The sequence below is a fragment of the Ranitomeya variabilis genome, chromosome 3, assembly GCF_051348905.1.
Source record: "Ranitomeya variabilis isolate aRanVar5 chromosome 3, aRanVar5.hap1, whole genome shotgun sequence".
NCBI lineage: Eukaryota > Metazoa > Chordata > Amphibia > Anura > Dendrobatidae > Ranitomeya > Ranitomeya variabilis.
Genome location: NC_135234.1, coordinates 614,234,938 through 614,248,734, shown reverse-complemented (window position 1 = coordinate 614,248,734; position 13,797 = coordinate 614,234,938).

Here is a 13,797-nt window from a genome sequence, read left to right as displayed (position 1 = left end):
TGGGTCCCAGGCAACCCCTTTTAGTTACAATGGTAAAATGAACGCTGTACTGTAGTTGTAATGAGCATCAGACAGTTTTTCTTTTAGGGTATGTTCACATGTTCCCTTTTTGCTGCATTTTTTCAAGCAAATTTTTAGCTGCGTTTCACACTGCCAGCACAGTCTTGAGATTTCAGAAATCTCATGCACACACATTGACACAACAGTCGGGAAAAACAAAGAGCTCCTTTTTGCAAAGTGCAGCATGTCACTTCCTTCAGCGTTTTTCACCCATTGAAAGCAATGGGTAGTGTAACAACTCAGGTGTCAGATTTTGGTGCCAAAACCTAATGAAGTGTGAATTCGATTTTTTTTTTTTTTTTTAAAACCCTAAACTTATAGGCATGCACAAGAGACTAATGGACCCTGACAAAAACGCAGCAAAACCGAAGCAAAAAAACACACCAAAAAGTAAGCAAAACTTGCTTTCTGTAAGCAGCTTAAACTTGGCATAAGAAAAATACAGCAGAAATGTGTGAACATAGCTTTAGACAGTTTTGATCATCTGCCCCAATGTGTTTTTGAATGTATTAAAGGGATTCTGATAGTACAATGGAGAGAGAGACCCTGATTCTAGGGATACATCACTTACTGGGCTACACGGTGTAGCTTTGATAGAATTCCTGCAATGTATAACCCTGCCTGCAACCCTGATTGGCAGCTTCCTGCGTACACTGTGAATTGTCAGCAAACTGCCAATCGGTGATGGGGGCGGGGTTACACAGAAAAGCTGGACTTTTCTGTGAGATGTCGTCCACTAGTGATCTCCTGCTGATAAAACACTGATTGTATTGAAACTACAGCACACAGCCTAATAGGTGAGACATCCCAGGAATCGGGCTCTCTGCCCCTATGTTATGCTGTGCTCAGATTAGGTAGCAAAAATCTGCTTGGATTCCCTCTAAACAAGCACTACTGGTGAAAAAATGTGCGCAGTTAAAGGCAATCTGCCAGCAGGATTTCACTTCCCCGAAACTGTATGTGGATGTAGCTCTTTCAATGACAAGTCCAGCAATACCTTTACATGGCCAGTTTGTTCCTACATTACCAAGGGTGACCAGAAAAATGCCCACAGGAAAATTGCCCACACGGGAAAATTGCCAATTGCAGCATCACAAAGTTTCAGATCCATGATATTTGAGGTGCAAGGTGAAGAATGCCCACAGAAAATTGCCCACAGGCTGAATTATAGGTTAAATGCTCTGTAGGACAGGGGGATAGTATATGCATGTATACATGAGATGCTCTGCAGGGCAGAAGAATATATAATAGGTGAGATGCTCTGCAGGCCCGATAATAGCAAAGACCTATAGGTTAAATGCTCTGCAGGACGGGAATAGTATGTAGGTATACATGAGATGCTCTGCAGGGCAGAAGAATAACACAGAATTGTAGGTGAGATGCTCTGCAGGACAGAATAGCAAAGAGATATAGGTTAAATGCTCTGCAGGATGGGGATATTATGCATGTATACACGAGATGCTCTGCAGGGCAGAAGAATAATATAATAGGTGAGATGCTCTGCAGGACAGAATAGCAAAGATATATAGGTTAAATGCTCTACAGGACGGGATAGTATACACGAGATGCTCTGCAGGGCAGAAAAATAATATATAATTATAGGTGAGATGCTCTGCAGGACAGAATAGCAAAGAGATATAGGTTAAATGCTCTGCAGGACAGGGGGATAGTATGCAGGTATACGTGAGATGCTCTGCAGGGCAGAAGAATAATATAGAATTGTAGGTGAGATGCTCTGCAGGACAGAATAGCAAAGATATATAGGTTAAATGCTCTGCAGGACAGGGGGATATTATGCAGGTATACGTGAGATGCTCTGCAGGGCAGGAGAATAATAAAGAATTATAGGTGAGTTGCTCTGCAGGATAGAGAATAGCAAAGATCATAGGTTAAATGCTCTGCAGGACAGGGGGATAGCATGCAGGTATACGTGAGATGCTCTGCAGGGCAGAAGAATAATAGAATTGTAGGTGAGATGCTCTGCAGGACAGAATAGCAAAGAGATATAGGTTAAATGCTCTACAGGACGCGGGGATAGTATGCAGGTATACGTGAGATGCTCTGCAGGGCAGAAGAATAATATAGAATTGTAGGTGAGATGCTCTGCAGGACAGAGAATAGCAAAGATATAGGTTAAATGCTCTACAGGACGGGGAGAGTATGCAGGTATACGTGAGATGCTCTGCAGGACAGAATAGCAAAGAGATATAGGTTAAATGCTCTACAGGACAGGGGGATAGTATGCAGGTATACGTGAGATGCTCTGCAGGGCAGAAGAATAATATATAATTATAGGTGAGATGCTCTGCAGGACAGAATAGCAAAGAGATATAGGTTAAATGCTCTGCAGGACAGGGAGATAGTATGCAGGTATACGTGAGATGCTCTGCAGGGCAGAAGAATAATATAGAATTGTAGGTGAGATGCTCTGCAGGACAGAGAATAGCAAAGATATTTTAAATGCTCTACAGGACGGGGAGAGTATGCAGGTATACGTGAGATGCTCTGCAGGACAGAATAGCAAAGAGATATAGGTTAAATGCTCTAAGGACAGGGGATAGTATGCAGGTATACGTGAGATGCTCTGCAGGGCAGAAGAATAATATATAATTATAGGTGAGATGCTCTGCAGGACAGAATAGCAAAGAGATATAGGTTAAATGCTCTACAGGACGCGGAGATAGTATGCAGGTATACGTGAGATGCTCTGCAGGGCAGAAGAATAATATAGAATTGTAGGTGAGATGCTCTGCAGGACAGAGAATAGCAAAGATATAGGTTAAATGCTCTACAGGACGGGGAGAGTATGCAGGTATACGTGAGATGCTCTGCAGGACAGAATAGCAAAGAGATATAGGTTAAATGCTCTACAGGACAGGGGGATAGTATGCAGGTATACGTGAGATGCTCTGCAGGGCAGAAGAATAATATAGAATTGTAGGTGAGATGCTCTGCAGGACAGAATAGCAAAGATATATAGGTTAAATGCTCTGCAGGACAGGGGGATATTATGCAGGTATACGTGAGATGCTCTGCAGGGCAGGAGAATAATAAAGAATTATAGGTGAGTTGCTCTGCAGGATAGAGAATAGCAAAGATCATAGGTTAAATGCTCTGCAGGACAGGGGGATAGCATGCAGGTATACGTGAGATGCTCTGCAGGGCAGAAGAATAATAGAATTGTAGGTGAGATGCTCTGCAGGACAGAATAGCAAAGAGATATAGGTTAAATGCTCTACAGGACGCGGGGATAGTATGTAGGTATACGTGAGATGCTCTGCAGGGCAGAAGAATAATATAGAATTGTAGGTGAGATGCTCTGCAGGACAGAGAATAGCAAAGATATAGGTTAAATGCTCTACAGGACGGGGAGAGTATGCAGGTATACGTGAGATGCTCTGCAGGACAGAATAGCAAAGAGATATAGGTTAAATGCTCTACAGGACAGGGGGATAGTATGCAGGTATACGTGAGATGCTCTGCAGGGCAGAAGAATAATATAGAATTGTAGGTGAGATGCTCTGCAGGACAGAATAGCAAAGATATATAGGTTAAATGCTCTGCAGGACAGGGGGATATTATGCAGGTATACGTGAGATGCTCTGCAGGGCAGGAGAATAATAAAGAATTATAGGTGAGTTGCTCTGCAGGATAGAGAATAGCAAAGATCATAGGTTAAATGCTCTGCAGGACAGGGGGATAGCATGCAGGTATACGTGAGATGTTCTGCAGAACAGAGAATAGTATAGAATTATAGGTGAGATGCTCTGCAGCACAGAAGAATGTCGGCAAAAATTGCCCACATAAAAAACTACCAACAAGTTTATTAAGAACAGTTTATTAAGGAGTTCTAATAACAACAATAACTTAAGTTTATTAAACAATCATTGCACACCTGCAAATAATTAGCTGCCAGGTGATTGTCCTTGACTTCCATGGGCTCCATTGAAATACAATACAGCACAACACAGGCAGCAAAGAAAATGCAGAATGGATTTCAACAAAGGTCTCTGGGCCCAGTTTACTTCTCCAGGTTCGGTTCACTCATCCCTAGTCCCACAGTACGGATTCTGTTCTTAGGAGTTGTCATTCCACTGTGCTAACAATAATTCTACTCTCATTGTGGTGTGTCTGGGCCTAGAGACCCTTAGGGTATGTTCACACGCAGCAGATTTTGCTGCGGGTCCGCAGCGGTTTCCCATGCGTTTACAGTACAATGTAAACCTATGGGTAACGCAATCCGCAGTGCACATGCTGCGGAAAAAAACGCGCGGAAACGCAGTGGTTTACATTCTGCAGCATGTCAATTCTTTGTGCGGAATCCGCAGCGGTTTAACACCTGCTCCATAATAGAAAACCGCAGGTGTAAAACCGCAGTGGAATCCGCACAAAAACAGCGGTAAATCCGCAGGAAAAATGCGCAGTTATTGCCCTGCGGATTTATCAAATCCGCTGCAGAAAAATCCACAGATGATCATTCTACGTGTGCACATACCCTTATTCAAATCCACTCTGCATTTCCTGCCATCCTCTGCCTGCCTGCACCTGCAGTATATGTGTATGATACATAACTAGGTAGGGTCTGTTCACTCTTACTCTTGGTAGTCATAAGTGGACAGGGAAGGAAGTGCAGACCCCAGATTCACCGCCACTGAAGTCAATGGGAGAGCGGCGCTGCTATGGCACTTCTGCTCCTCTGACAGATTCTGACAGAATCTCACCTTTCTGCGGTGCCTTCTGGGCTTCCAGGACCATCTATCTCAGCCAGCAGCCCCCTGCTTTTGGTGGGCACCCACTGAGATGATACTGTATTAGATCTGACCTGCAGTCCCATGTAACTCCACAGATAACACTGGTCAACAGCATTTTTGGTGCCAAAGATATTTCATCGAATTTAGGGTATTTTGGGGGTGCTGATTCTGAATATGTCATCAGTTTTGCCAGATTGGCTTAAGTTTTTGAGATTTTTGGTATCTTATTTATAGCACTTGTTGGTAAATGCGACGCATCATCTCATTAATTTCTTTGGATTAGTACTTGAACTGAGCAGTTCTCAATATAGTTTTGTGTTAATTAGTGTTCTAAAAGTTTGTTCATAGCTTGATTTTTGCACTAACTTTATGTTGTTGTCTGTTTTCCAGTGAAAAGCATGAACTCATCAAGAAGAAGTTGTCTTAACGATCCAGACTCATTCTGTTACATTTGTGGTGAATACACACTGCCAAAACATAGAAGAAACATAACAGACTTCGTAAAAAGTGTATTTTGCCTATTTTGGGGTTATGCTTGGGGACCAAGACAAGTTTTGGGCACCACACATAGTGTGCAAAGCATGTATCGAATTATTACGAAAATGGAGCAAAGGACAAAGAAAAAGCTTCAAATTTGGTGTTCCAATGGTGTGGAGAGAGCCAAAAAATCATCATGATGACTGTTATTTATGGTAAACACAGGTACAGGCACATCTTCACAATGAGGGACAGGCCTTCTTGCAGATTCCATGTTACTCCCATTTTCGTTTCTTATGCTTATTGAATCCTTGCACTTGCACTGCACAGAAATAACAGTCATCATGATGATTTTTTGGCTCTCTCCACACCATTGGAACACCAAATTTGAAGCTTTTTCTTTGTCCTTTGCTCCATTTTCGTAATAATTCGATACATGCTTTGCACACTATGTGTGGTGCCCAAAACTTGTCTTGGTCCCCAAGCATAACCCCAAAATAGGCAAAATACACTTTTTTTTACGAAGTCTGTTATGTTTCTTCTATGTTTTGGCAGTGTGTATTCACCACAAATGTAACAGAATGAGTCTGGATCGTTAAGACAACTTCTTCTTGATGAGTTCATGCTTTTCACTGGAAAACAGACAACAACATAAAGTTAGTGCAAAAATCAAGCTATGAACAAACTTTTAGAACACTAATTAACACAAAACTATATTGAGAACTGCTCAGTTCAAGTACTAATCCAAAGAAATTAATGAGATGATGCGTCGCATTTACCAACAAGTGCTATAAATAAGATACCAAAAATGTCAAAAACTTGAGCCAATCTGGCAAAACTGATGACATATTCAGAATCAGCACCCCAAAAATACCCCAAATTCATTAAAATATTTTGGACACCAGAAAAAAAAATTTTTTTTGTTGACCTGTGTAATAGAGTGATTCTTTTGTGGGTACTGATAGCAGTGATGGCTCCTCTGGATCACACTGCTGCTGGTTCTGCCTGTGCTGCTGCTCTGGGCTGGTGGGAGGAGTAAGGCAGAATCAGTGAGAGATGAGAGCAGACTAGATCTATCTGTTGCTGAGAATGACAGACTGCTACAAACCACAGATCTTCAGCATGTTTGCAGTTTTGCACTAGGTCAGCTGTAAATCACAAGTTGATCACATATCATGTGAGCATCCTCACCTTTCACCTCTAATATCATAGATCTGAAACTTTGTGATGCTGCAATTGGCAAATTTCTGTGTGGGCAAATCTCCGTGTGGGCAAATCTCCGTGTGGGCAAATCTCCGTGTGGGCAAATCTCCGTGTGGGCAAATCTCCGTGTGGGCAAATCTCCGTGTGGGCAAATTTCCGTGTGGGCAAATTTCCGTGTGGGCATTTTTCATGTGGGCAATTTTCCTGTGGGCATTTTTCAGGGAACCGCAGGTGCAGGGACCCGAACATTTTTCGAGCACACCGAAGACACTGTTAGCACCAGAGCATCCTAGAATAGCACCTTATCCGAGCAGGTTCACTCATCACTATTACTAACCCCAAAGATAGAGTTCTGCATCCTCGTCCTAAATAAAGTGGAGGTGCGCTAGTTCAGCCTCCACTCTAGTCATTGTCTATGGAACTACTAGAAATAGCAGAGCACGGGTGATGGTCCATAGATTATCCTGTAGCTTGTTTATTTGGGGTAATAAACCATTTAACCTTTTTAGGGTAAGTTCAGACGATCTGGAACTAGCAGCGCTTTGGTCGCAGTGCATGTCCACTGCGTCCACAGCACTGCCATCTAATCAACACAGGTGATTTTGCAGGTGTTCATTGAACTGTGCGGAATCACCGCGACCAATATATTGTATGGGTGATATTTATCTTGCAGAGACTTGCAATTCCGCAAGAGAAATTGACATGCTTTGGTCTGGAAAGACGCGCCGCATGTCCGTCTCCGCGAGTGACCCGCAGGCGTCTGTGGACGCATAGTGGACATGGGATTTCTTGAAATTCCATCTACTATGCTGTAACATCTGGCCGCTGCAAGTTGAACTCTGCACAAGTACGCAATGCTTATTACCGTATGTTTCGGATTACAAGATGCACTTTTATGAACCCCAAAATTAGAGGGAAAATGGGTCTGCGTCTTATAAACCGAACACTGTTCTTACCAAGGGGTCAATATTGCGGGCCTGGAGCTGGGGGTGGTGCGGTGGTGGTACGTCGGCGAGCGGTAGTCCTGCGGTGGTGGTACGGCAGCGAGCGGTAGCCCTGTGGTGGCATATGATGGCCACCAGCTTCTCATTCGGCGCAGATGGAGGAAAGCTGAGATCTCCATCTGAGCTTGCCTCTAAGTGATGTCTCCAGGAAAATGGGCGCAGATGCGATGCAGATGGAGATCTCGGCACCAAGATCTCCATCTGTGCATGCGCAGTCCCGGCAGCCATTTTCCCGGAGTCCACCGCATAGTAAACTGTGCAGGGGCTCTGGGCTTTCACAAAATGTCGGAGCCCCCGCAGCACCGAACACCAGCAGCACCGAACACCAGCAGCACCACTCTTGCCTCATCCAGCATCGACCCTGGGACCCCGCTGCAGCCACCACCTCTAAGACGCCTGGATTGTAATAAGCACCACCATTTTATAAAAAAAAAAATATTTCCTATTTTTCTCAAAATTTGGGGTGCGTCTTATAAACCGCAAAATAAGGTGATCGTGTGCACCTACCCTTAGGCATCCCACTGTTTGTCTATGAAGACTTTAAAGAGGAGATTATTGGTTATATTAGTCAGATACTTCTGTAATGTATTAAATGATGTCTTGTGTGAATTGCACACTAGATGTCACTGTTCATATGTTTTTGCTAGGCCTATCTACCGTGGCTGTAATATGGCTGTATTACTGCCATGTAAACTGCCCTTATTGTAATAATGCCAGGACCAGCTATCTAAAAGTGTACCTTCCTATTAGAATTGAAATGCCCTATCACAGGACTTGCTATGGTTTATAATATTATAATGATTCTAAAAACTACTGACGGACACTTACTAATGCATTTAAGCCAGATTATAACTAACATAAGACAAATGTCTTATCTGCATCACTTTCAGCATAGAAATGTGCAAAAAATTCAACGAGCCTTACAATTTAGCTTTTTCTGCTTGAAAATGGCCATGTCTAGCCAGTATCTAAGTTTCAGGCCATGTTCACACATTCAGTATTTGGTCAGTATTATACCTCAGTATACTAAATGTGTGACCGAGGCCTAAGTGTTGTGAAATTGGATTTTGGGCTCCCCCGGTGGCCACTGGTGGAATTGAACTGGTGTGCATCATCCTCTCTGTTCACCTGTTTCCATCAGGATGTGGGAGTCGCTATTTAGCCTTGCTCCTCTGTCACTTCCATGCCGGTCAACATTGTAATCAGAAGCCTTTCTGTGCATGTTCCTGCTGCTAGACAACTCCCAGCTAAGTTGGACTTAGTCCTTGTTTGTTTTTGCATTTTGTTCCAGTTCACAGCTGTAGTTTCGTTTCTGTGTCTGGAAAGCTCTTGTGATCTGAAATTGCCACTCTGATGTTATGAGTTAATACTAGAGTCTTAAAGTAATTTCAGGATGGTATTTTGATAGGGTTTTCAGCTGACCATGAAAGTGCCCTTTCTGTCTTCCTGCTATCTAGTAAGCGGACCTCAATTTTGCTAAACCTATTTTCATACTACGTTTGTCATTTCATCTAAAATCACCGCCAATATTTGTGGGGGCCTCTGTCTGCCTTTCGGGGAGATTTCTCTAGAGGTGAGCCAGGACTATATTTTCCTCTGCCAGGATTAGTTAGTCCTCCGGCCGGCGCTGGGCGTCTAGGGATAAAACGCAGGCTCGCTACCCGGCTACTGTTAGTTGTGCGGCAGGTTTAGTTCATGGTCAGTTTAGTTTCCATCCTTCCAAGAGCTAGTTCGTATGTTTGCTGGGCTATGTTCTCTTGCCATTGAGAACCATAACAGTTTGACCGGCCAAAAAGGGTTAAATTAATTGACAGAGAAAGGAGAGAAAAGAGAAGTCTGCTGAAGATTTTTTTTTTTTTTTTCTCAGTTCTGAGTGTGCTTGTAATTGAATCTCTTGCAAGTCTGCCTATATTGCAGCCTTTCTCTCTCTCTCTCCTTCTAATCCTGGAATGGCTCTGTGTTCACCTGTTTAAAATGGATATTCAGAGTTTAGCTGCAGGTTTGAATAATCTCACCACGAAAGTTCAAAACTTACAAGATTTTGTTGTTCATGTTCCTATATCTGAACCTAGAATTCCTTTGCCTGAATTTTTCTCAGGGAATAGATCTTGCTTTCAAAATTTCAAAAATAATTACAAGTTGTTTTTGTCCCTGAAATCTCGCTCTGCTGGAGATCCTGCTCAGCAGGTCAGGATTGTGATTTCTCTGCTCCGGGGCGACCCTCAGGATTGGGCTTTTGCATTGGCTCCAGGGGATCCTGCGTTGCTCAATGTGGATGCGTTTTTTCTGGCCTTGGGGTTGCTTTATGAGGAACCTCAGTTAGAACTTCAGGCGGAAAAGGCCTTGATGTCCCTATCTCAGGGGCAAGACGAAGCTGAAATATACTGCCAGAAATTCCGTAAATGGGCTGTGCTTACTCAGTGGAATGAGTGCGCCCTGGCGGCGAATTTCAGAGAGGGTCTCTCTGATGCCATTAAGGATGTTATGGTGGGGTTCCCTGTGCCTGCGGGTCTGAATGAGTCCATGACAATGGCTATCCAGATCGATAGGCGTCTGCGGGAGCGCAAACCTGTGCACCATTTGGCGGTGTCTACTGAGAAGACGCCAGAGAATATGCAATGTGATAGAATTCTGTCCAGAAGTGAACGGCAGAATTTTAGACGAAAAAATGGGTTGTGCTTCTATTGCGGTGATTCAACTCATGTTATATCAGCATGCTCTAAGCGTACTAAGAAGCTTGATAAGTCTGTTTCAATTGGCACTTTACAGTCTAAGTTTATTCTATCTGTGACCCTGATTTGTTCTTTATCATCTATTACCGCGGATGCCTATGTCGACTCTGGCGCCGCTTTGAGTCTTATGGATTGGTCCTTTGCCAAACGCTGTGGGTATGATTTGGAGCCTCTTGAAACTCCTATACCCCTGAAGGGGATTGACTCCACCCCATTGGCTAGCAATAAACTACAATACTGGACACAAGTAACTATGCGGATTAATCCGGATCACCAGGAGATTATTCGCTTTCTTGTGCTGTATAACCTACATGATGTGTTGGTGCTTGGATTGCCATGGCTGCAATCTCATAACCCAGTCCTTGACTGGAAAGCTATGTCTGTGTTAAGCTGGGGATGTAAGGGGACGCATGGGGACGTACCTGTGGTTTCCATTTCATCATCTATTCCCTCTGAGATTCCTGAATTCTTGACTGAATATCGTGACGTTTTTGAAGAACCTAAGCTTGGTTCATTACCTCCGCATCGGGAGTGCGATTGTGCCATAGATTTGATTCCGGGTAGTAAATACCCTAAGGGTCGTTTATTTAATCTGTCTGTGCCTGAACATGCTGCTATGCGAGAATATATAAAGGAGTCCTTGGAAAAGGGACATATTCGTCCTTCGTCATCTCCCTTAGGAGCCGGTTTTTTCTTTGTGGCTAAGAAAGATGGCTCTTTGAGGCCGTGCATTGATTATCGGCTTTTGAATAAAATCACGGTTAAATATCAATATCCGTTGCCACTGCTGACTGATTTGTTTGCTCGCATAAAGGGGGCCAAGTGGTTCTCTAAGATAGATCTCCGTGGGGCGTATAATTTGGTGCGAATTAAGCAGGGGGATGAGTGGAAAACCGCATTTAATACGCCCGAGGGCCACTTTGAGTATTTGGTGATGCCTTTTGGTCTTTCAAATGCCCCTTCAGTCTTTCAGTCCTTTATGCATGACATTTTCCGTGATTATTTGGATAAATTTATGATTGTGTATCTGGATGATATTTTGATTTTTTCGGATGACTGGGACTCTCATGTCCAGCAGGTCAGGAGGGTTTTTCAGGTTTTGCGGTCTAATTCCTTGTGTGTGAAGGGTTCTAAGTGCGTTTTTGGGGTTCAAAAGATTTCCTTTTTGGGATATATTTTTTCCCCCTCTTCCATCGAGATGGATCCTGTCAAGGTTCAGGCTATTTGTGATTGGACGCAACCCTCTTCTCTTAAGAGTCTTCAGAAATTTTTGGGCTTTGCTAACTTTTATCGTCGATTTATTGCTGGTTTTTCTGATGTTGTTAAACCATTGACTGATTTGACTAAGAAGGGTGCTGATGTTGCTGATTGGTCCCCTGCTGCTGTGGAGGCCTTTCGGGAGCTTAAGCGCCGCTTTTCTTCCGCCCCTGTGTTGCGTCAGCCTGATGTTGCTCTTCCTTTTCAGGTTGAGGTCGACGCTTCTGAAATCGGAGCTGGGGCGGTTTTGTCGCAGAGAAGTTCCGATTGCTCCGTGATGAGACCTTGTGCTTTTTTCTCGCGTAAATTTTCGCCCGCCGAGCGGAATTATGATGTTGGGAATCGGGAGCTTTTGGCCATGAAGTGGGCTTTTGAGGAGTGGCGTCATTGGCTTGAGGGGGCTAGACATCAGGTGGTGGTATTGACTGACCACAAAAATCTAATTTATCTTGAGTCCGCCAGACGCCTGAATCCTAGACAGGCGCGCTGGTCGTTGTTTTTCTCTCGGTTTAATTTTGTGGTGTCCTACCTGCCGGGTTCTAAGAATGTTAAGGCGGATGCCCTTTCTAGGAGTTTTGAGCCTGACTCCCCTGGTAATTCTGAACCTACAGGTATCCTTAAGGATGGAGTGATATTGTCTGCCGTTTCTCCAGACCTGCGGCGGGCCTTGCAGGAGTTTCAGGCGGATAGACCTGATCGTTGCCCACCTGGTAGACTGTTTGTTCCTGATGATTGGACCAGTAAAGTCATTTCTGAGGTTCATTCTTCTGCGTTGGCAGGTCATCCTGGAATCTTTGGTACCAGGGATTTGGTGGCAAGGTCCTTCTGGTGGCCTTCCCTGTCTCGAGATGTGCGAGGCTTCGTGCAGTCTTGTGACGTTTGTGCTCGGGCCAAGCCTTGTTGTTCTCGGGCTAGTGGATTGTTGTTGCCCTTGCCTATCCCGAAGAGGCCCTGGACGCACATCTCGATGGATTTTATTTCGGATCTTCCTGTTTCTCAGAAGATGTCTGTCATCTGGGTGGTGTGTGATCGTTTCTCTAAGATGGTCCATTTGGTTCCCCTGCCTAAGTTGCCTTCTTCTTCCGAGTTGGTTCCTCTGTTTTTTCAAAATGTGGTCCGTTTGCATGGTATTCCGGAGAATATCGTTTCTGACAGAGGTACCCAATTCGTGTCTAGATTTTGGCGAGCATTCTGTGCTAGGATGGGCATAGATTTGTCTTTCTCGTCTGCTTTCCATCCTCAGACTAATGGCCAGACCGAGCGGACGAATCAGACCTTGGAGACATATTTGAGGTGTTTTGTGTCTGCAGATCAGGATGATTGGGTTGCTTTTTTGCCTTTAGCGGAGTTTGCCCTCAATAATCGGGCCAGTTCTGCCACCTTGGTGTCTCCCTTTTTCTGTAATTCGGGGTTTCATCCTCGATTTTCTTCTGGTCAGGTGGAATCTTCGGATTGTCCTGGAGTGGATGCTGTGGTGGAGAGGTTGCATCAGATTTGGGGGCAGGTAGTGGACAATTTGAAGTTGTCCCAGGAGAAGACTCAGCTTTTTGCCAACCGCCGGCGTCGGGTTGGTCCTCGGCTTTGTGTTGGGGACTTGGTGTGGTTGTCTTCTCGTTTTGTCCCTATGAGGGTTTCTTCTCCCAAGTTTAAGCCTCGGTTCATCGGCCCGTACAAGATATTGGAGATTCTTAACCCTGTGTCCTTCCGTTTGGACCTCCCTGCATCTTTTTCTATTCATAATGTTTTTCATCGGTCATTATTGCGCAGGTATGAGGTACCGGTTGTGCCTTCCGTTGAGCCTCCTGCTCCGGTGTTGGTTGAGGGCGAGTTGGAGTACGTTGTGGAAAAAATCTTGGACTCCCGTGTTTCCAGACGGAAACTCCAGTATCTGGTCAAATGGAAGGGATACGGTCAGGAGGATAATTCTTGGGTGACTGCCTCTGATGTTCATGCCTCCGATTTGGTCCGTGCCTTTCATAGGGCTCATCCTGATCGCCCTGGTGGTTCTGGTGAGGGTTCGGTGCCCCCTCCTTGAGGGGGGGGTACTGTTGTGAAATTGGATTTTGGGCTCCCCCGGTGGCCACTGGTGGAATTGAACTGGTGTGCATCATCCTCTCTGTTCACCTGTTTCCATCAGGATGTGGGAGTCGCTATTTAGCCTTGCTCCTCTGTCACTTCCATGCCGGTCAACATTGTAATCAGAAGCCTTTCTGTGCATGTTCCTGCTGCTAGACAACTCCCAGCTAAGTTGGACTTAGTCCTTGTTTGTTTTTGCATTTTGTTCCAGTTCACAGCTGTAGTTTCGTTTCTGTG